This window comes from Geotrypetes seraphini, chromosome 1 (assembly GCF_902459505.1).
Source record: "Geotrypetes seraphini chromosome 1, aGeoSer1.1, whole genome shotgun sequence".
NCBI lineage: Eukaryota > Metazoa > Chordata > Amphibia > Gymnophiona > Dermophiidae > Geotrypetes > Geotrypetes seraphini.
In genome coordinates this window covers 308838859-308861977 of record NC_047084.1, presented here as the reverse complement: position 1 = coordinate 308861977, position 23119 = coordinate 308838859, and the positions used below count along the sequence as shown (strand labels likewise).

At 43.6% G+C, this 23119-nt stretch overlaps 1 protein-coding gene across 2 annotated transcripts in view; it reads right to left on the bottom strand.

Moving 5' to 3' along the window:
• ALPK1 (alpha kinase 1) overlaps positions 1-22750 on the bottom strand; it is a 224032-nt gene extending 201282 nt beyond the window's left edge. Inside the window, exon 1 of one of the 2 annotated variants that reach the window (XM_033955611.1) lies at positions 22464-22750. The gene's annotated coding sequence lies outside the window, so the exon portion shown is untranslated. Of the gene's footprint in view, positions 1-9803; positions 10297-22463 lie in introns of those variants that run through there. The other variant, XM_033955603.1, reaches the window with a different exon arrangement.
• Between the last annotated feature and the right edge of the window lie 369 nt (positions 22751-23119).

Genomic DNA, 23119 nt, shown 5'->3' with positions numbered 1-23119 from the left:
TAAGAGGGTGGGTAAATAGTGTGGGCAGACTTGATGGGCTATGGCCCTTATCTGCCGTCATGTTTCTATGTTTCTATGATTAAAATGAATATATTACCTAAGTTATTATTTTTATTTCAATCGCTGCTGCTTGCAGTCCCCAGAGGGGTCTTACAGTTGTTACATAGAGAATTTCATATGTTTATTTGGCAGGGTAAAGCACCACGGATTGGCCAATCAGTGCTTTGGTTGTAGAGCTGTCCCAAATCTCCACTGGTACTTTTTAGCAGCGCAGCTTCACATGGTGCTGGACTGGGTTACAGCGGACTTTAAACCCAGGGTCCAAATTGAACAGAGTTATGTTCCATTTGTTTTGCTGAAGCATTGGATGTGGACCTCATCTGCGGAGGTAGATAGATTATGAGGAGTGACGAATCCTTTCTTTGGGCATTTAGTGAGCATCTGGGGGAAATTTCGTCATATTGAAGGACGAGATAGGAGTTTGTCTACGCTGGCTCCTATACGGGATGAGCCACAGTTTTTGGGGGGGGCAGGCTCGGGGGATATTTTGTACATGGGAGGAGAGGGGGTATATTACATTCAGAGATTTGCTTCGAGGGGGGAAAATACCTACCTTTGATGAGCTGATCAGGAGAGATGAGAGGTTTTGGGGTGATTTTTATGGGTATATGCAAATTTGTCATTTTATGATTGCAGTAGGGTGGGGAAAGGGGCAATTTATGGAAGGGGAATGTTTAGAAAACTTATGGGGTTTATTGGGTAAGGTTCCTCGTCCTATTTCTGTAATATATAGATATTTGAGGGGTCACAAAGTAGTTCTCTTTCCTTTCCGGGAATGTTGGGAGTCTGATTTACAGCACAAGTTTCAGACTGATGAGTGGGTACGGATTTGTGAGGAGGTACAAAAGGCCTCATCCTGTGTCTTAATTCAAGAAAACGCTTATAAGGTTTTAACCAGATGGTATTACACTCCTGACAGGGTGCACCTTATGTATCCCCAGGTTCCTAATGTTTGTTGGCGCTGTGGGATGGCACCTGGTACCTTTTATCATATCTGGTGGGACTGCATGATAATCCAGGCCTTCTGGCGAATGGTCACTAATGAGCTGACACAGTAGACACAGGAACAGGTCCTGCTTTTGCCAAAAGACTGCTTGCTGGGGACCCAAAATGTGAGAACATGGCCATGGCAGACTAAATTAATGCGATTGGGTTTGGCGAGCAATAAATGCCTTATTGCCTTGTATTGGAAACGTTCTGTGGCTCCCACTATGGAGGAATGGGTACTTAAGTGTAATAAATTGGCCCAGATGGAATGTCTGGCAGTTAAATATTCAGGATTCTTTGACCAGCAACGCCATACATGACAGAAAGTATTTCAGTACCTTTAAGTGTTTTTGATGGGGGGGGGAGTTTGGGACTGCTAGGGGAGTCCTCTGCTGAACTCACAGAGAATTCTTCCTTTGTAGGGTATTTGTGTTTCGAGAGGGGAGGTGGGTGGAGGGGGGGTTTCGAATTTACATTGTGTGGTTTGAGAGGGGGGTGGGGGGGTGTTTAATGATGGTGGTCTTTTCTCTTGTTTTTTCTTTTTGCTGAACTGTCAGGAACAGTTCATCAGGTATTACTTTGACTATTGTGCTTTCGTGCTTGCTTCTCATTGGTGGTACACTGATTTTGCCTTGCGTACTTTTCTTATACAGTGCTCTTTATGATTGCATTATGCAAAAAAAGATTTAAAATATAAAAAAGATTAAGATTTTCCATACATTATATATGCCTACATCAAGGAACAGAATAAATGACATGATTATAATGAATTACATATAAAGATATGAATATGCATATAGAAATATGTGAATATAGAAAGATATGAATATGCATACAGAAATATGTGAATGCGAGTATAAATATGCGTATAAAAGTATAAATATTATAAATATACATAATGATTCTGTGTGGAATATAAAGAATTTCTGCCTTAACATACTAAAAGCAGTCATGTATAAAGAAAGATGTTTAGGAAATGTGTCCTATACTATAAAAACAATTAAATGGGTTTTGGCATGGCTTAGTTCACATTGGACATATATAAGAATGCTGAACATACAAAGAAAGTTAAAAACAATCATATATGAAAAACTGATAAACATTAAAATAGAAATATCATAATAATAATCAATAATTCATAAGAAGTAATTGGAAATATTGTACGGATTAGTTGACATTGTTTCCCTTAAATTTATAAGTTTAATAGTGAAGGGGGGGATATTTTATTATTACATATTCTATAAGATAATGGAATACATGGTAGGGAGGGGTGGGAAGGGGGGAGGGATAAGAGTTTATGTATTGTACCAATGATAGTTTTTAAGTGATGCATTTATTGTTATTTTAATTGAACATATATAACACTTATTGTAATTTTGAAAATGAATAAAGAATTATTTTTAAAAAAAAGTAATTGGAAACATACATAAAAATCATTACTGAATTCTCAATAGAAATTAAAATGCAAAACCTATGGAGACATGAAATGCATGACATATCAAACCACTTAATGAAATTCAATTCCACATAAACAAAATTAATTAAATCATACATAATAAATCATTATCATAATCATAATAAATCATTGTACAGTAGGCATAAAGGTATAAATGATATGTAGTTATAAAATGTGATGGACAAAAAATCTAAAGAACCACAATGGCATAAGGGTCATAATAAATGTCAGATAAAGTATACACATAAAAATGTATTATATATTATATTTTATCACTTAAAAATTAACTTAATATAAAAACAATTTAGAATAAATGTACAGTGGTACGCTCTCTCCGAGATCGAGAATCTCGGAGAGAGCGTGAACTCGCAGGCCTTGAGCATACGCAGATGCTCAAGGCCCAGCAAGAAGAGGAGGCCGATCTTCAGGCACCGGCACCAACGCACAGGACATGCCGGTGCCGGTGCCGAGGTCCAAATGACAGTAAGAAGCGGGTTCGGGTGGGTCTGGGGGACTTCAGATTGCGGCGGGGAGGAGCCGCTCGCAAATCGAGGCACGCTCAATTTCCGAGGCGCCAATTTTGCGAATGTTTTGCTCGTCTTGCAAAACACTCGCAAACCGGTGCACTCGTAAACTGAGGTACCACTGTATTAATATTCTCAAAGAAAAGAGATATAATCTATATCCTGATTAAGGCCTGCAGGAATTATGGTATTCATTTCAAAAATCACCCTCTGCTCTGATTGTAATTGATTATCACCTCCCCTCTGTCATGGTTTAAATGTTTTGAAAACAAAAAAATAAAGATCATCAATAGTGTGATCCATTTCTATCCAATGAGTGACTAATGGGGAGGATACTACTTGTCTTAAGATACAGCTTTGATGTTCTATAATTCTAATCTTTATTTTCCTCTTGGTTTTTCCAATATATAGAACAGGGGTGCCCACACTTTTTGGGCTTGCGAGCTACTTTTAAAATGACCAAGTCAAAATGATCTACCAATAATGAAATTTTTTTAAAAAACAACAACCCACAAAGCACACTGAAAGGCAGAGAAAATATTAATTATCATTTATATTCCGTGGGTTTTTCAAAGCGGTCACGGCAGATGACTCTATGCAATGTCACCTCAGTAACAACCATACAAAAATAGACAAATATACTCCCTCCCTTTTTACTGAACCACACTAGCAGTTTTTGGCACAGGGAGTTGCGCTGAATGCCCCGCGCTGCTCTCAATGATCATAGGTTCTCTGCGCTAAAAAACGCTATTGTGGTGTAGTAAAAGGGAGCCATAGTGCAAAATATAGACAGCAGATATAAATTCTCAAAACGGACACATTTTGATCACTAAATTGAAAATAAAATCATTTTTCCTACCTTTGTTGTTTGGTGATTTCATGAATCTCTGGTTGCACTTTCTTCTTCTGACTGTTCATCCAATCTTTCTTCCCTTCTTTCAGCCTCCTGTATGTTTCCTCTCCTCCAGACCTCATTCTCTCCCCCAACTTTTTCTTTCTGTCTCCCTGTTCCCCCTTCTTTCTGTCTCCCTGTCTGCCTGCCCCCTTTCTTTCCTTCACCCTCCCCTCCCCCCAAGCCACTCGGTTTGCCGCCATCAGGGAACAACCCCCAAGCCACCGCTGCCCCAAGCTCTCCCTGCAAAAGCGTTGTGCTGACCAGCATTCCGCTCCCCAACGTCAATTATGACGTAGGAGAGGACGTTCCGGGCCAACCAGACATTTCTCCCCATTTCATCCAGACTGAGCCCCATCTCTCCTTGATCCAGCATTTCCCTTCTGTGTCCGTCAGAATTACCATTCCACCTATTTTCCAGCATCACCCTTCTTTGTGCCATCTCACCTATATCCCTATCTCACCACTTTTTCAGAATCTTAATTTGCCTCTGTTCTTGTCTTTACCCCATATTCACCATTTGCCCTTTCAATGTCTTTATCTCCCCCCCCTGCTTTTTCAGCATTACTTCTATGTCTCTATTTCACCTCCTCTTCATGTCCCCTCTGTATCCCTATCCTTATTCAGTAGGTCCTGCTTACCATTTCTCTTCTTTGTGTCACTATCTCCATTTTCAGCTTTCCGCCCTTTTCTTGTAGCCAGAATTTTTCCACCCTCCCTCCACTCCGGCCCAGCCCGGTATGAAATATTTCCTTTTGTTTCCCTCCCCTCTCTCTTTCTCTCTCTCGTTCTCCTCCCTCACCCACGAGTCCTGCATCTGGCCCTCTCCCTTCCACCTGTATCCAGCCACACACCCTGCCCTGCGGCCCTCATCAGCAACTCGTCAGCAACGGTGATCAAGACAGGCTGCCGACATCGAGGCCTTCCCTCTGCGAGTCCCGCTTTTATAGAAAAATGAAGTTGAAACAAGCGGGACTTGCAGAGGGTAGGCCCCGATGTCAGAAGCTTGTGTCGATCGCTGCTGCTGAGTTGCCGAAGAGAGCTGTGGAGCAGGGGGTGTGGCTGGATGCAAGTAGAAAGGGAGAGGGCCAGATAGGAAGGCTGTAGAAGTTCCGGGGCATGACACCGACCCCAGCCAGGATGATTTCTTTTTCAGGCTGCTGCCACCGCCACCGCCCCCCCCCCCTCCACTGAAATGACAAAAAACAGACTAAACTGGATGCCCGGTGTCGGCGTCTTTGACGTCGGGGAGAGGAAGGCTGATCGGCCGGTAGATCGGGACGGCAACACGAGTCTATCACGGGATGGGCTCCGCGATCGACTCACGTTGCCTTCCCGATCTACGGGTCAATTGCAATCGACGTATTGGGCACCCCTGATATAGAAGGTCACATGGGCACTTGATTATGTAAAGTACATTATCTGTATTACAATTACTATTAAAGTTAAGTCTGTATTCCTTTTTAGTTCTTGGATGTTTAAAAGAGTGAAGTATGTTTACAGATGGAGCAGGAACCACATGTTTGGTGTTCATGGTGCGTCTCATGTTGTCTCTTAATCGTAGGTAGTGCTGAAGGAACCAATCGGTCTTTCAAGTTCCGATTTCTTGACAAAAGAATAGTGGGCTTGATATTACCAAAGCACTTATGTAAAGTAAGAATATGCCAAAGTTTAATTAAAATATTGCGTATATCATTAGAGAGAGTACAGACGATGTCAGGCATTTTTCTTATTTTCTTTCTAGTCTGTAATACATCTTCTCTGTGTAGCAGTTTGGTTTTCTGATAACCTTTTTTGATCTCCTTCTTTGGATATCCTCTTTGTTTGAAACGATTAGCCATAGTTATTGCTTGTGCCTCAAATTTAGACGGTATTGAACATAACCTTTTTAATCTTAAAAATTGGCAATATGGTAAATTATTTTTGAGCTGTGGCTGATGAAAGCTCGAATAATGTAAATAGTTATTTTATCAGTTGGCTTCTTATAAATGCTTGTTTGAAAGAAATATTTGTCCTTCTGAATGAGGATATCAAGAAAAGGTATACAGTTGAAATCATATTCCATTTTAAAGCGTAAATTGCTATCACAGGAATTTAACCAATTAAAAAAAATCATACAATCTGGAGAGACTTCCTTTCCAAATAATAAAAATGTCGTCAATGTATTTCTTGAACAGTCTAAGTTCTTCCTTAAAAAGGTGATCACTTAGGTGTTCCCTCTCAAACTGTGCAACGTACAGGTTTGCTATATCAGGAGCCATGGACGCCCCCATGGCTGTCCCCTTGATTTGAATATAAAACTTATTTTCAAAAGAAAAATAGTTTTGGGTAAGTGCAATTGTTGCAAATGTGACAATAAGTCTATTTGGTATCCTTAAAATCAGTTGTCCTCAGTTGGAGTGTCTGTTCAATAATTTGGATAGCTGCTAACTGAGGTATATTAGTATACAATGATTCAATATCTAATGTCACCAGAATAAGATCTTCCATACCACTGTCAAAATTGTCTAAAATTTTGATCATGTGAGCAGAATCTCTAACATACAAATCAATCTGAGGAACAAATGGTCGTAAGAAGAAATTTACAAAGTCTGACAGTGATTCTAAAACAGAATTATTACCTGAAATAATAGGTCTTCCTGGAGGATCAATAAGAGATGTTACTTCTCAAATCACATTATCCCAGCTCATAGATTGCATGCACTGGTCTGTGAAATCAGTTCACTAAGTGGAAAGGAAAATCCTCTCCTTCGCCACACAGGGGGAAGGACAAATGCCTCGGGTGCCTCCCTCCTCAGACAGTGACCGCACATTTCCCAAAGGAGTGGAAGTACTATATCCCTTCAGGGAAGCCTCTCATAAGCAGCAGTTCATCTGGTGAGAGGTTAAATTGGGTCATATTAGAGAATGTCTATATGGGGGCTTGCTCATGACAAGCAAAATTATTTATTTTCAAGGTGCTATTGCCGACACCTGGTGTGTCTTTACTCACCCCCTTTTTGGAGTGTTCTGTCGTGGCGCCTGTGATTCTGGTGTCCAAAGACAGTGGAGGAGGAAGAGCCGCACTTCAAATGCTGAACCAGGAAGTAAAGCGCGAGTCACGGAAACCACAGTTGACTGGAATTAAGTTTTCGCTTTCGGAACACTCTCCCACCCCCTCAACCGCCTACCTTTTTTTTTGCCCCTTCAAAATTAGGCATAAGTAGCAGGTGAAGAAAACGCTCGCGTGTTGCGACTGTAGTGTCAGTTTGGGATTTCAGGTCAAGGCCCTCAGGAGGAATGGCTCACGCCTTTCTGTGTCAGAGGGTTACAAATGCCGAGCCTCTGACACAAGATTCAACGCATAAAAGTAGTGACAGAAAAGCAGCCTAACATCTTACTAATAAATGTGAAGTCAAAAGACTTCTTTCAAAGTACATGAAAAATGTGTATAAAACCTGTAAATATGCATTTAAAAAATTATGAATTGCCCAAAGCTGTGCTCAATAACATATTAAATAATACAGTAAATACAACTGCTAGTACTATTTATCATTTCTATAATTACATCAAAATAAACTAACACAATGTTGTGTAATAAAATATATATATAACAATAGACATTCCTTTCTCAGAAGAGCTTACAATCTAATTTGGACAGACAGAAAGGACATCTCCGGGTTGGGGTGTTTTTAACAGAAGTAATGATATATGGGTAAATTTAGCTGACGGTGAGTTAAGAGTTGAAAACAGCTTCAAAAAGTGGGCTTTTAGCTTGGATTTGAATACTGCTAGAGACAGAGCATGATGCATTGACTCTGGCAGTCTATTCCGGGGCATACAGCTTAGCAAGAACGAAGGGACAGTCTGGAGTTGACAGTTAAGGAGATGATGAAAGAAGCAGTATTGAAAGCTTTATCAAAGAACAAAGCATAGATTTTCAAGATATCCCTAATGAATATGCATGAGAGAGATTTGCATATAATGGAAGTGACAGGTATACAAATCTCTCTCATGCATATTCATTAGGGATATCTTGAAAACCTGACTGGCTGGGGGTCCTCCAGGACAGGTTTGGAAACCACTGTATTAGAGCAATCAGACGCAGTTGTTAAAATACCTAACAAGGCTCTGCCAGAACATTTCAAAGACCACATCATGGCCGGTGCACCCAAAGAAAATAAACTTTATTTGAACTTTAACTATCACAGAATTTGGCAAGCATGAAGCAAGTCTCTTCCATTTGAAAGGAAACTGGAATGAAGGGGCATAGGATGAAGGTGAAAGGGTATGAATTCAGAAGTAACCTCAGAAAATACTTTTTCACAGAAAGGGTGGTGAATGTTTGGCATGATCTTCTGGTGGAGGTAATGGAGACAAAAATGTTATCTGAATTCAAGAAAGTTTGGGAGATGAGATCATAGGCAACAGAATGCTTTCTTGTTTGGGGGGAACCAAAAGCTCTTCCCTAGACCCTGCCCAAGCTCTGCCCCATACCTACCTCAGACCCCACCCAAGCACCACAGAACACAAATGCCGCCCTTCCTTCCAGCATCTGTCTGTTTTGCCCTGTATTCCCTCCCCCCTTCTTCTCGGGTCCAACAGCTACAGCCCCACCCATGGCAGGTCAGACAGCTCCAGCCTGCTTCCCCCATGACCAGCATAGCACCGCACTTCCCTCCCAGCTGCGGGCATATCCCTTCTAGGAGAGCAAACTTATCCCTACACAGGCCTCAACAGTGCTCATGGCATTCCCTCTGCCATGCCCCTCCTTATGATGCAAGTTCCTCTTTTCACAAAGACAGGAAGTTGCATCTTAAGGATGGGCCCAACAGAGGGAAGGCCATGAGCACTGTCAAGCAAGCCTGTGTGGGGATTGGCTCACTCTCCTAGAAGGGATGTACCAGCAGCAGGGAGCGGTAATCACAGGGGGTTTCCCCCCAGATGAGCAAGACTTTCGGCTCCTTTTACGAAGGTACATTAGGGCTTTAACGCGCGGAATAGCGTGCACTAGCTGCTACCGCCTCCTTTTAAGCAGGTGGTAGATTTTAGCTAGCACATGCAATAGCGCTCGCTAATCTTCTGCGTGCTGTGACAGGGACCTGCGGCTGGCCGAGCGGAGACCCGTGCTCGGTCCCACAATCACAAAAGTCAGGATGGTTATGTGGTCTTTTTCCCAATTTCCCTTCCCCCGGTATCTCCCCAGGCATACCAGAACACTTGGGAAGGAAAATAAGACTGGTTTATTAACATTCAAAAAAAAAAAAATAAAAACCACTAACAATTTCTCTATCAGGATATCAGGTTTTCAGGATTTTCACACATAAAGGCCAACAGGAAGACAAAGTCCAGTAAAACACTTTGCACAAGAAATCCACAGAGTCCCACTCTGCTTTAGCAAAACTACAGTTCTCAGCCACTTGAGCAGAGCTCACACTTCTCAGTTCAATTGCCTCTGTTATGGCAAACAGGTTTAAACCAAAGAAAAAAAAAAAAAGTTTCACACAAAAAATGCTTCTCTTTCTTTCCCAGCTCTGACCTTAGCAAGGCAGGCTTTTGGGCTATGTCAGCTTCCAGTCCTACAAAGTCCTTACTGGTAGCTTTTAAACAGAGCAAAATTTTCTTCAGAGAGAAAAAAAAACATTTGGCAAAAAGTTCACAGGGAGCACAAATGTTTCTTCCCTAGGCTTTATCCTTATCAGTTAATTAGCTTTAAACAGTCCTTCACACAGTAAAGCAACAAGGAAAATCATATCAGCTTCAGTCTTTTAACAAAAAAAAAAATGTTACAATTCCTCCATCTAGTGACACTGTTCAAAAATCCATCCTTTCCTCAGCATTATCTGGCATTTCAAAAGCAGGCTGCCAGTCTATACCTTCCCCTTGTGGGTCACAGACAACCTACTCTGAATCCAAGTCCTGCATTTCGATATCAGAAACTTCTATCGGCTCCTGCTTTCTCTCAAGCAATTTCCTTAGCAATGCCACGTTTGGCTTCCTGGGCTGGTTCCTTCCTCTTTGGCTAGGTGCTGCTCCCTAAAGTTCCAGGGCCCCTCCCTCTGGCTGGGACAGGAGAAGATTTAAAGGGACCTGCACACTTAAACTGAAACTCAGCTTTTACAGCCTTTAAAGGGGCAGTTTTCCATCTAGCACTTCTAAATAGGTTTTGTCTTTCTCTCAGGGGTTCTAAACCTTCCTTTTCTAAGCTGCCAGTAGGACAAGACTCATATTCCTGAGGTTCAGGCTCAAGGTTGGCAGGGTCCCTGTTACAGTGCGCTAAAACCGGTAGCGCGCCTTCACTTGTATTGGGAGCCAATGTGAGTTGTGGTATGCCTCTGTGATGTGGTCGAATTTCTTCAGTGAGTAGACCAGTCTTAGGGCTGTGTTTTGTATTGTTTGTAGTTGTTTTATTATGGTTGTGGAATCTTGACTGTTTTTCCTCCATTTTCTTTCTAGTTGTCTGCATTGTCTTTTTAGTAGGAGTAGTTCATTGCTCTGGTAAGTATGAGAGAGAAAGATGAATGTAGGTAAACTTGTTGGAGACAAAAGACTTTTCACAAGGTACATGAGAAAGAGAGTAGGAATAGGATTAAGATTGGAAAGGTGACAATTTGAACCAGTGGGGTAAGAGTTAGGATTGGAACCGATAGCCCAAGCAGAGGAGAACAAACAAGAGAGAAAGTATGGAGAACAGAACGGAGATGGCTGAATGAAAAGACCAGTAAAAGCCATCACATTGTTTCAGATCAACTGTGAAAAATATGATCTACTCTTTGGTATTTGCCAGCTACTTATGATGCAGACTGCCCAAGGAACTTATATACTGAAGGGGTAACTAACTCAACCACTAGATGAATACAGTAGAGTGACTAAAGGAAAATGTTTGAAAAAAGAAAAAAGTCACTACTTGAAAAGGTCACTTCATAAGGTTCATAGACAACCCCGCGAAAGACAAGGGCGTGCGCCGACAACTGAGTGCAAGATGGAGGTGCGCGCCGAAGAAAATTACAGTTTTTAGGGGCTCCGACGGGGGTTTTTGTCGGGGAGCCCCCCCCAGTTTACTTAATAGAGATCGCGCCGGCGTTGTGGGGGGTTTGGGGGATTGTAACCCTCCACATTTTACTGTAAACTTAACTTTTTCCCTAAAAACAGGGAAAAAGTGAAGTTTTCAGTAAAATGTGGGGGGCTACAACCCCCCAAACCCCCCACAACGCGGCGTGATCTCTATTAAGTAAAGTGGGGGGGGTTCCCCCACCCCCACCCCACCCCCGTCGGAGCCCTAAAAACAGTAATTTTCTACGGCGCGCACCTCTGCGCTGCGCTCAATTGTCTGCGCGCGCCTTTGTCCCGGCGCGCTTTTGACCTGACACCCTTCATAAAGATGTAATCATGGACCTTTGTACATACTCTTGTACAATGAACTCTGCTCAGAGATATGAAGGCATAATGTTCCGCCTCACCCACCAATCATTGCAGTGTTCAATGCATACAGATTTCTCCAGGTTTAAATTCTAAGCTGTTGTGTTGCTAACTGCTAAAGCTATGCTTAATTCTTAATAGCAATAGCAAAAATATCAAAGAAGTCATTCACTTATCTTTGAAAAAATATAGCTGGTTCCGATGTGCCACGTTTCGAATCTGCGTCAGGGAACCGACACAACATGTAAAGTTGGACTGGAGGTGCAAACTCTGAAAACAAATATAAGCATGCTTAGTAACTATAAAGTGCATTTGTGAAACATGTATTAAAAAACTCACTTTACACAATTAAAAAGCTGTGCATGGTTCTATCTGAAGGGGAGTACTCACCACTAAATATGGTCTATAATTTTCTAAAGATGTCAATAACCCGATTTCTTCTTGGTGTACAAACAGTGACTGAACGCCAGGAGAACAGTTTAAAGGGCTATTTCGCGCCAAAAAATAGCGTGATGACATCAGCACGTATGAATATTACTCTAAAGCTGACCTGCTCGTTAAAATAGAGCAAAATACCAACAAAACCAACAAAATACACTGACTGTCCTGCACTATCAATAAGTGTGGAAAATTAAATGAAAAGAAAATGTTGTAAGAAAAAAATCCGAATGACAGAACTTAAATAAAGTAGAATGAATATTACAGAAAAGCTTGCCATTCTATTTCGCTGTTTAAGCCCTGGGGTGCCAAAGAGCCTAGGGTGTAAATCCATCTCTGTTCTAAAGTATGTAATCTGGTTTTAAGATCACCGCCTCTGGGGAGAGTTGGAGCGTCCAGAATGGAGAAACGTGCAGAGGAGATAGAATGTTTGGCTTCAATCCAATGGTGGGTGAGGGGTGCTTCCATAACTTCCCTGCCTATTCTGCTAATGTGTTCTCCTATTCTGACCCGTATGCTCCTCATAGTGTGCCCTACATAGAGCAAATGGCATGGGCATTCTATGACATATACTACCCCTTTGGTGTTGCAATTAGTCATTTTTAAAGATTTACGGTTCTTCTCCCATTCAGGGATGGTCATATCAGTTAACTTTACACTGTAAGAACAGACAGAAAAGGCTGAGCATGGGGAATGGAAACCTTTTATGCTGCTATTTGGTGCCTCAGAATGGTATTGGGCTTTGGTAAGGTACTGTTTAAGGTTCCACCCTCACGAGTAAGCAAATTTCGGGGGGCTTTGAAAAACATCATGATATTGTAAAATGCTCCAATGTTGATTGATGATGTGTTTGATTTTGAAAGCGTGTTGAGAATAGGGAAGGACACAAACTGCATCAGCATCATTATGTTGGTTATTTGGCAATAGTAAGTCATCCCTATTGGACCAAAGTGCCCTTTTGTAAGCTCTTTTGATGACAGATGTTGGGTATCCCCTTTCTTTGAATTTGACTTTCATATCTTCAGCTTTCAATACATAGTCACTTTTGGAGGAACACAGCCTACGGAGACGTAAAAATTGACCTGTAGGTATGTTATTTCGTAAGTGTCTAGGATGGAAACTTTCATACCTCAAAAGATTGTTACGGTCAGTGGATTTTTTATAGATCGTGGTGCAAAATTTACCTTCACTTAAAGATATGTTCATGTCTAGAAAGGGCAAAGATTGGGTGTTGGATTGGGCTGTGAAATTCAAATTAGGATCTTCTTGATTGAGCCAACCCAAAAAAATGTCAAATTCTGATTGAGTACCTACCCACACAGCAAACACATCGTCAATATGTCATTTCCATAAGAGTAATTTAGGAAAATGCACTGAAGGGTATAGATGCTGTTCCTCAAATGCCGCCACATAAAGGCATGCTACTGTGGGGGCCATTTTGGCACCCATAGCGGTGCCACGAACTTGTAGAAAAAATTGATGATCAAATTCAAAATAATTTTTGCTTAAAGCTATGCGAGCAATGGTGACCAAAAAATCAATCCTTTTGGAAGACAGTTTCATGTGTACTAAATGCTGACGAATAATCATTATAGCTGCCTCCTGCGGTATGTTAGTATACAATGCTGTGATGTCGAGAGTCACTAATATGGCATAGGGTGGAATGTCCTGATAGGTTCCCAAGAATTTAATCATAGAACCAGTGTCCTTCACATATGAGGTACATAGAGGAACTTCATTCTTCAGTTGTAAATCCAAAAATTCAGATAGAGGTTCAAGAATAGAGCCTATACCTGCCACTATGGGGCGCCCCGGGGGTGCCTCCAATGATTTATGGATCTTGGGCACGAAATAGATCACAGGAGTGATAGGATGTTGACAATACAAAAATTTGTGTTCCCCTTTCATAATAATACCTGCTTCTAAAGCTTGTACTAGTATATGAGAGATACCTTCCTGCAATTCATCAATAGGATCTTTATCTATGGGCTGATAATAAGTTGTATCAGACAGCTGTCTCCAAGCTTCTTGTTCATAAGACTCTGCATCCATAACAACCACTCCTTCATATCTCTGAGCAGAGTTCATTGTACAAGAGTATGTACAAAGGTCCATGATTACATCTTTAGGAAGTGACCTTTTCAAGTAGTGACTTTTTTCTTTTTTCAAACATTTGCCCAAGGAACTTGGCTTGACATAGCATGGCTTATCTTAAGAACATGTGAGGAAAGTGGATACTGGGAGGGGTGAAAGAAAGAGGAAGATAGGTAAAAAAAAAAAAAAAAAGAGACATTAAAAAGTTTGGGAACCTCTATTCTAGGGATCCTATACTGTTAGTATATCCATTTTTAACGGCCTGGCTTCTGAACACCAAAGTAAACTTATTTAGCTGAAGAAATTAGTTACCCATCCATTACACACACATTAATTCTCTTCTATTTTTGTTCCCATTATAAAAAACACTGATAAATTCCCAGAAAAAAAAATACTTTAAAATAAGAAGTTAAAACAAAGGCCCCAACAGATGAGAACATAACATAAGAATAGCCTAATTGGGTCAGACCAATGGTCCATCATGCCCAGTAGCCCATTCTCATGGTAGCCAATCCAGGTCACTAGTACCTGGTCAAAACCCAAAGAGTAGCAACATTCCATGCTACCGATCCAGGGCAAGCAGATGCTTCCCCCATATCTTAATAACAGACTATGGACTTTTCCTCCAGGAATTTGTCCAAACCTTTCTTAAAACCAGCTACGCTATCTGCTTTTACCATAACTTCTGGCCACTTCATTTTTAAGCTTAGATCTTTCCTTCCAAACAGAAACCTTGCTAGATGTCAAATACAGAACAAGGTAACTTCACACGGACTGTGCAGGAAATGTGAATCTCCTCATACAAAAATGTGCAAAGGTCTGTTTTTTTCTTTCAATCACTACATAGCCTAATGCTACACAAGCAGCATTTTTACAAACATATTCTGAAGGTCAATGCTAAGGTTAACAAAGTTTCCTTCCTTGGACCACAAGGAGATACTGACAAACCACTGGAAGAGATCCCAAAACAACTACCCATGCACAACACCCAAAGACCCACTCAGTGTGTGAACCAGTTGAGTGGAGTGGACTAACTGGGGGGTGGAAATGAGCCCGGAGTTTGCTCAGCAGAATTTCCCAGACCACCTCTTCCTCTAAACCAGTGGTTCCCAACCCTGTCCTGGAGGAACACCAGGCTAATTGGGTTTTCAGGCTAGCCCTAATGAATATGCATGAAGCAAATTTGCATGCCTATCACTTCCATCATATGCAAATCTCTCTCATGCATATTCATTAGGGCTAGCCTGAAAACCCGATTGGCCTGGTGTTCCTCCAGGACAGGGTTGGGAATCACTGCTCTAAACACATTGACACGCTGCCATCATCACCACCACTAGTAACACCTCACCGGGTAGGCCAGCAATGCTTATAAACTTTATAAAACACATTATTATATTTTCTTATAAAGCACATATTTTAACTGAACTCTCTGACATCCTCAGCCTTGCCATTCACAAAAACAGAAGGAAGAAAAGTTCCCATTTCCTGCTGTCTCATGTCCCCGGCCTATACAATATTTTTCTTCTGCAGACCCTTCAAAAGTCTGACCAAATCCACGTTTCACTTGCATTATAAAGTACTGAGGATGAGGGTCACGTGGTGTCATGAACGAGTGAGGACGTCTCCTCGTTTGCTCCGGGGCTGCCCTGCACATAACTGATCCTATTGAGACATTTTTCCTGACGGCCACCGCGATCTCGGCACACTTTGAGAACCTTACCTGCATGGAAAGATATTTGACGAGATCCTACGATTCCATGCAGGCAAAAACAGCCCGGAAAGAGCGCGAACGAGTGCGGCCGACTGAACCTAAAATGGTGACGAGCCCCGCGGCAGCGGTCTCCCATCTCATGGAGACCGCGCTCAGTGACATAAAAGCAGCGTTAGCACAAGTGCTGGGGCCTCAAATGGAAAATCTGACTGCCCAAATCTCTAACATTGAGACGCTACTTGCTGCTGCCGCGACCCGCACTGCTGCATTGGAACAACGGGTGTCTGACCTGGAGGATGCCTCTACAACACGTGCCGCAGATGTCGATACGTTACAGGAGCAGTTGCGAGCCCAGTCCGATAAACTAGATGATCTAGAGAATCGTTCGAGACGCTCTAATTTGCGTCTGATGGGGGTTCCTGAGACAATCGCTGAGCGTCTACTATTGGAAATCTTGGAGAAATGGCTGCAGGAGGAATTTACCTTTCCACCTTCAATGGGGCCTCTGCGCTTGGAATGGGCACATCGCTTGGGCCCCAGGCCTGGATTAGAAACGCGCCCTCGGGTGGTAATTTTGAAGCTCCTGAACTTTCGACACAAGGTGGCTCTATTACAACAATATCGAGCTAAGAAGGAAAGCTTGAAATATGATGGACACTCGATTCGCATGAGTCAGGACTTTTCAGTGGCGTTACAGGAGCAGAGACGACCCTATTATGCGCTTAGCGCACAGCTGTCCGACTTAAAACAACGCTTTCAATTCAATTATCCGGCCATTTTAAGGATTTATTGTAATGGACTTTGGAAAACCTTTCCATCACACGAGGCAGCCGCAGATTACATCAAGCAGCTGGGTGGCTCTGGTTCAGGGGCGGAATGAAGGCTGGAACTAAGCTCTGTCCAGCGGGTCACCACTGGTTCTACAATGTTTATATTGCTTGTCTCATGTAACTTTGCCTTTTGATTTCAGGAAGGCCTGGTTGTTTAGTTGACAGGGTAGCCCTGGGGGAGATATCTTTCGTGACCCCTACTTCTCCCACGAGATGGGGGTTTTTGGGATTGTTGGGGGGTTGTGGGAGGGAAAAATTTTTTGGATAGTAGCGGTGGTATTGCTTTGGTTTATTGTGTGGGGTTTTGCTATATTTAGGAGGTTTTTCTTTCTGGGACTGGTTGATTGGCTTGCCTGGAGTGTGAATGCGGAGTCTTGGGGCGAGGCTGGGCGTCCTGGGACTCTTCCTTCTGGAGGGATTGCTTGCTTTTGCTTTTCTGGTGGGTTGACTCCTGGGTGATAAGAATATACGTATAATATCTTGGAATGTATCGGGAATTACATCCCCTATTAAACGCACAAAAATATTATCACAATTGAAACATCACTCTGCAGATATAGCTTGCTTACAGGAGACTAGGCTTACAGATCTGGAACACCAAAAGCTTCAGAGAGGTTGGGTTGGTGATTTATACTATGCATCTGCCCCAGGGAGGAGGGCGGGGGTTGCTATATTATTTCGGAAGGGCCTGCCCTGCAAGGTTCAGGTGTTACGTCTTGACCCCCAGGGCTGTTATCTTTTGGTGAAGGTGGAGGGACCTGGTGGACCCTTCCGATTACTGGTGAGCTATGGCCCTAATGGATACCAACATTCTTTCTTTCAGAATTTGATTAATATTTGCTTACAGGCTTCTGATTGTCCATTAATTCTGGTGGATGACCTCAATCTGGTTTTAGACACAGGTATGGATCGCTCTGGATCGTCTGGAGTGACGACGGTGAAACAAACTAGTGGTATTCCATATCTCTTTCGAGCACTAGGGTTGGTGGACCCATGGAGGTTGCTACACCCCACTGAAAGGGATTATACACACCAATCTAGAGCCCATGGTTCTTTTTCCAGAATTGATTACACCTTACTTTCTGAATCCTTATTTGCCCGGGTCTCTGCAGCTACAATAGGCCCACTCGAAGTGTCAGACCACAATATGATTTGGATTGATGTAGCGATGGGCGGTCCAGTGGGTCCTGGGTCGGGGTGGAGATTTCCCTCCTATTTACATAAAGATGAACATTTTCAGAAGTACTTATTGGACAAGTGGGAGACTTACTGTTCTTTTAATGCCCAACATATTGATCAGCCTCTATTGTTTTGGGATGCGGCCAAGGCGGTATTACGTGGAGATATAATTGCATATGTGACAACTAGAACCCGTCGTATAGTGAACCGTATAGTACAACTGGAACGACAGCTGACGCAATTGAAACGTGATTTAGTGTGTAATCCTTCCGAAGCTCTTAGTGAAGCGTATAAAGCGGTACAGGTGGCGTTAAATTCCCTTATACATGAACGTACTAAAAAATTGTTGTTTTTTCGAAAATTCCATTTTCATAGATATGGTAATAAGACAGGGAAGCTTCTAGCATCTGTCACTAAGAGCTGGAATGGGTCTCGTTATATTCCCATGATTAAGGATGGCTCGGGGAAGATCTTGACGTCGGCAGTGGATATTTCTGCCGCATTTCATGACTATTTTGAAGCTTTCTATGCATCCCCGGGTCCTTATACTGGTCCTGATGTCTGTGACTATTTGGAGGACGCGGGCATGCCTAGATTAACAGTGACTCAGGTATCTTTGCTGGATAGGCCGCTTCATCTCCAGGAGGTGTTGCAGGCGATACAAAAATTGAAACCCTGCACGGCACCGGGGCCGGATGGCTATTCCCCGGAGTTCTTTAAGATCTTATCTGATTCTATAGGGGGGACTCTTTTAGCTTACTATATGACCATACAGGATCAGGGCGTATTTCCCCGTTATTCTAACGAAGCTCTGATTACTTTGATACCGAAGCCCTCCAAGCCGCCCATGGACATGGATTCTTACCGGCCGATATCGTTATTGAACGTGGATATTAAAGTATTTGCCCGTATTTTGGCTGATAGACTAGCCCCTTTATTACCTGCGGTTATCGTGCCTGAGCAGGTGGGCTTTGTCCGGACTCGACACTCTGTATTAAATGTTCGCCGGGTTTTACTCGCGTATTCTCGAGCTCAACAAACACAATATCCCGGTCTTCTGGTGGGGTTAGATACAGCGAAAGCCTTTGACAAGGTGCATTGGTACTACCTGTTTCGCGTATTACACTATATAGGGCTTCCCACAAGTTATTTGGCGTCGATACAAGCGCTTTACTCGGGACCGACTGCAGCTGTGTTGGTGAATGGTATAAAGTCCCCCTCTTTTTCTGTGGGTAGGGGGACAAGACAGGGATGTCCATTATCGCCCCTGCTTTTTCTTTTGTATTTAGACCCATTCTTACGCACACTTCAGAGGGATGATGAGATCACAGGCTTGCCAGAGGGTTCTTCACAACTGCAGGTGCTAGCGTTTGCAGACGACCTCTTACTTACTTTGGGTAACCCACATCGTTCTCTGTTTAGAGCATTAGAACTCCTGGATGAATTTACGCTTTACTCAGGTTTGGTCCTTAATAGGCTGAAATCATTGGTGCTGCCGACATTGCTTGAGGTACGGCACTCCTGGCAGGGAGACTTCCCTTTACAGTGGGCATCGTCACACTTGATTTATTTGGGGGTAGTTATACCTCAAAATTTGAATGGCCTTTATAATGCTAATGTCTTGCCCTTGCTACGCCGTACTGAGCTGTCTCTCGCTAATTGGAGAAAGTTACCTCTTTCGGGCCGTATTGCTCTATACAATATGATGATACTTCCACAATGGCTTTATATTCTACAAATGCTTCCCATTATGTTAACTGCTAGACACTATCTACTCACAGGTCTCATCTTTCAGCATATCTATGGCAGGGTAAACGGGCTAGGCTTTCTTTGTCCAAATTGATGCTACCGATTGCCCAGGGAGGGTTGGGTCTTCTGTGTGTTTCTAGGTTTAATCTTGCATGTCAATTACGCCATATTCATGACTAGTTTTGTAATACTACTTGGTTTTCATTGCCTGAGCTTGAATGTTTTACTTTTAAACCTTATCATTTTAGTTATTTATTGCATGCTCTCCACTTACCAGAACTGCCACTGTTGCCTTCACACCCATTTTTACCGGCTATGCGAAAAGCTTGGAGGAAGCTGTGTCACATGTTGAAAATTTCTCCTGGAAGAACGCCTTATCTCCCTATTGCTGGAAATGGGGACTTTTTACCTGGCCTGGACTCTGTGATATTTCGGCGCTGGTCTAATGCGGGCCTTCAGTATGTGTCCCAGATTGTTCAACACTCCGGTATTCCAATCCCCTTTACGGAGCTCCAGTCAATGTTTCACCTTTCTCCTACAGATTGGTTTACCTATCGACAACTTCAACATTATTTGCAAACTTTGACACCAGCGATGGTACGAGAAGAAGTGCAGACCAGTTTACGGGAGGCTCTTTGTCTTACAGCTCAGGAGTTGATACCGTTGAAATTCTATCATGTTTTTGCAAGAACTGTCTGGCGAATTGGACTTTACCATCCTGGCTCAGAAGTGGTCAGCTGATCTCCACATACCCATATCTGAGGATATGCTCCGTAAGGGTCTTCGCTCAGGGATTGCTACTACTCAGTCATCTGTAGAACAGGAGTGAAATTACAAGTTCTTGTTGCGTGCCTTTTATCCGCCCAAGAGAGCTCATGTGATGGGGATAAGTGTGGGACATGCCTGTGGTAAATGTGCCTGCCCAATGGCATCTTTTGGACATGTGTTCTGGACCTGTCCCTTGGTGTCTACTTTTTGGATACAATTGGTGTCAGCGGTGGCACAGCTTTGGGGTTGTTCTTGGAGGATGCATCCAAGCTTCCTCTTTACACTACAACTTCGTTTCCATCCGCCTAGACCTGGTTGTGCGTCCTTTCTTCGGAAAACTGTGCTGTTGGGCAGGAAATGCATCTTGCTGCAGTGATTATCACCCCAGCCGCCTTCTATGTCTCAGTGGAGAGCATTGATGTTACAGCAAATGTTATTAGAACTCAAAGATATTGTAGAGTTGTCTTCCAAAGCAGGCCGACTGTTTAGTGCATATTGGCGAACATTCAGTCTAACTTTTACTCCTTATATTCAAAATCAAGTATGGAATACATAACATGTATCTTTCTACTTTGTTACTGATTTTCACTTTTGGGATGATTACCGCTGCTGCTGCCTTTGGGAGGGAGGGGTGGGGGGTGAGGTTTTGGGGATTGGCTTTGTATTATGCAAAATCTGTTCTAACTGTGAGTTGTATTGATTCTTGTGAATAAACATGATTTAAACATAAAGTACTGAGGATGCCATTTCTCTCCATTCCCAGATCCTAAAGTCTAAGACAGTAGCGCAAACTAGTGCTGCCCGATTCAGGAAAAAAATTTTTGATTCGATTCAGCCTACTGAATTGGTTTTTCAATTCGATTTGATTTTCCTGCCCATTTGGGTGTTTTTTTTTCAAACATCCTGGTGGGTTTACTTTATAGCTTTTTTACCCCCCCTTTGGCTTCTCCTAATCACCCTGGCATTGTTGTGTAAACAAAATAAAGAAACAAAAAGGACTTTTCCTCTCTCTATTAAATCCTAGCTCACTGTTAAATCCTAGATCTCGTATCCAGCTCTGGCAGGATACACTTTTCAAATCTGACATATTGTAATCACAAAACAGAAAATAAAATTATTTTTTCTACTTTTTGTTATCTGGTCAATATTCAAATCTTGTTGGTCCCAGGCTCTGGTTGTCTTGCTTGCTAGGGTCTCCTTCTTTCTTCGTGCTAACCATCCATCTGCCATCTCTGTCCTCCCCTTCCGTTTCCCTTCCCTCCCCCGGAAGTCTGGCATCTTTCCTTTTTTCGTCTCCATCCACAGATTCACCTTTTCCCAACTACCCTTTCATCCAGCATCTCTCCCTCCTTCCAAACCACCCCAGGGTCCACCATTTCTCCCTTTCTCTTCCCAACTATCCTCCTATCCAGTATCTCTATCCCTTGTGTCCAACTTCTCTCCCTTTCTGTTTCTTCCCTCCCTAAATCCCATTATCCACCATCTCTCTCCCACTCCTCAGTTTTTAGACACATTATTTCTTCCCCCCAAAGTCTGGCATATGCCTCCCTCCGTGTACTTCTACACCAGGACCCCCTCCCCTGAAGGTCTGTCCCCGCCCTGAAGGCCTGCACCCCTCCCGAAGGTCTGTCCCCCCTGAAGGCCTACACCCCACCCCTGAAGGCCTGCACTCCCCCGAAGGACTGTACCTCCCCCCCCCGAAGGACTGCACCTCCCCTGAAGGTCTGTCCCCCCTTAAAGTCTGCACTTCTCCCCCCCTGAAGGTCTGTCCCCCCTGAAGGCCTGCACAGGCCCTGAAGGCCTACACCCCACCCTTGAAGGCCTGCACCCCCCGAAGGACTGTACCTCCCCCCCCCGAAGGTCTGTCCCCCCTGAAGGCCTGCACCCCACCCCTGAAGGCCTGCACCTCTACCTGAAGGCCTGTCGCCCCCCCCCCCAAAGATCTGTACCTGCCCCCCGAAGGTCTGTCCCCCCTGAAGACCTGCATGGGCCCTGAAGACCTACACCTCACCCCTGTAGGCCTGTCCCCCATCCCTGAAGGCCTGTACGCCCCGAAGGTCTGTCCCCCCTGAAGGCCTGCACCCCCACCTGAAGGCCTATTCCCCCCCCCCAAGGACTGCACCTCCCCCCCCCCAAGGACTGTCTCTGCTGTAATCAGGTAAAGGGAGGTGCAGGAGGCCAGAGGAGAAGCCAGACACTGTAGCACTTCCCAACTGACCCTCCCCCCTCGCCCTCTAAAGCAGGAGCAGCAGCGCTGCCGATCCTGCTTTAGGGGGCGAGGGGGGATGTTCAGATGGTGAATCGGGGCATGGGAGGTGATTTTTGGGGGGCAGGCAGCACTAGCGAAAACAATACCGAACAAAACAGCAATACTTACCTTGTTCGGTTCAGCCGAAAAACTGCTACTCGGTCTCACACGTGGCTCCTTTCCTGCTTCTGCCTCTGCCGCAATCCACCCGCCGAAAACAGGAAGTCGGCCATTGATTGGCAGACGTGAAAGCCGGGTAACGAAAATGCGCCGACATTAGAGCGCAACAAGCTCCGACGGGGGGGACGGAATAAAAGGTAAGACACAGAGAAGGCAAGGCTGGACCACGGTCGGGGGGCTACCGATAGCCTTGGAGTCGGGCCATGAGAAGGGAAGTTCCCAGGCCATTACTCCAAGACTGGGAGCAACCCCCTCATAGCTTGCACCTGGGGTGGACCCCCCCTTGGTACACCACTGTCACAGAGGTTTACATAGTATTTCAAACATATACAATCTCTCTACAGTGTCTTGCCAAAGCAGAAACAGGAAGTTATAGCAGACAAAAGGCAACACAGAAGACTGGATGACTGCAACTTAGAGGGAGCAGATGGGGGAGAGTGATACCAGACCCTGCACGAGGGGAGGGAGGGTGGAAAGAGAGAGAAAAGCTGTTGGATGATAACAGATAGCTAATAAGGAATCGAGATGGCATGCTGTTTGATAGGGCTATACTTCCCCAGACTATGCCCATCGATACAGATGTTGCAACAGATATGATAAGAACA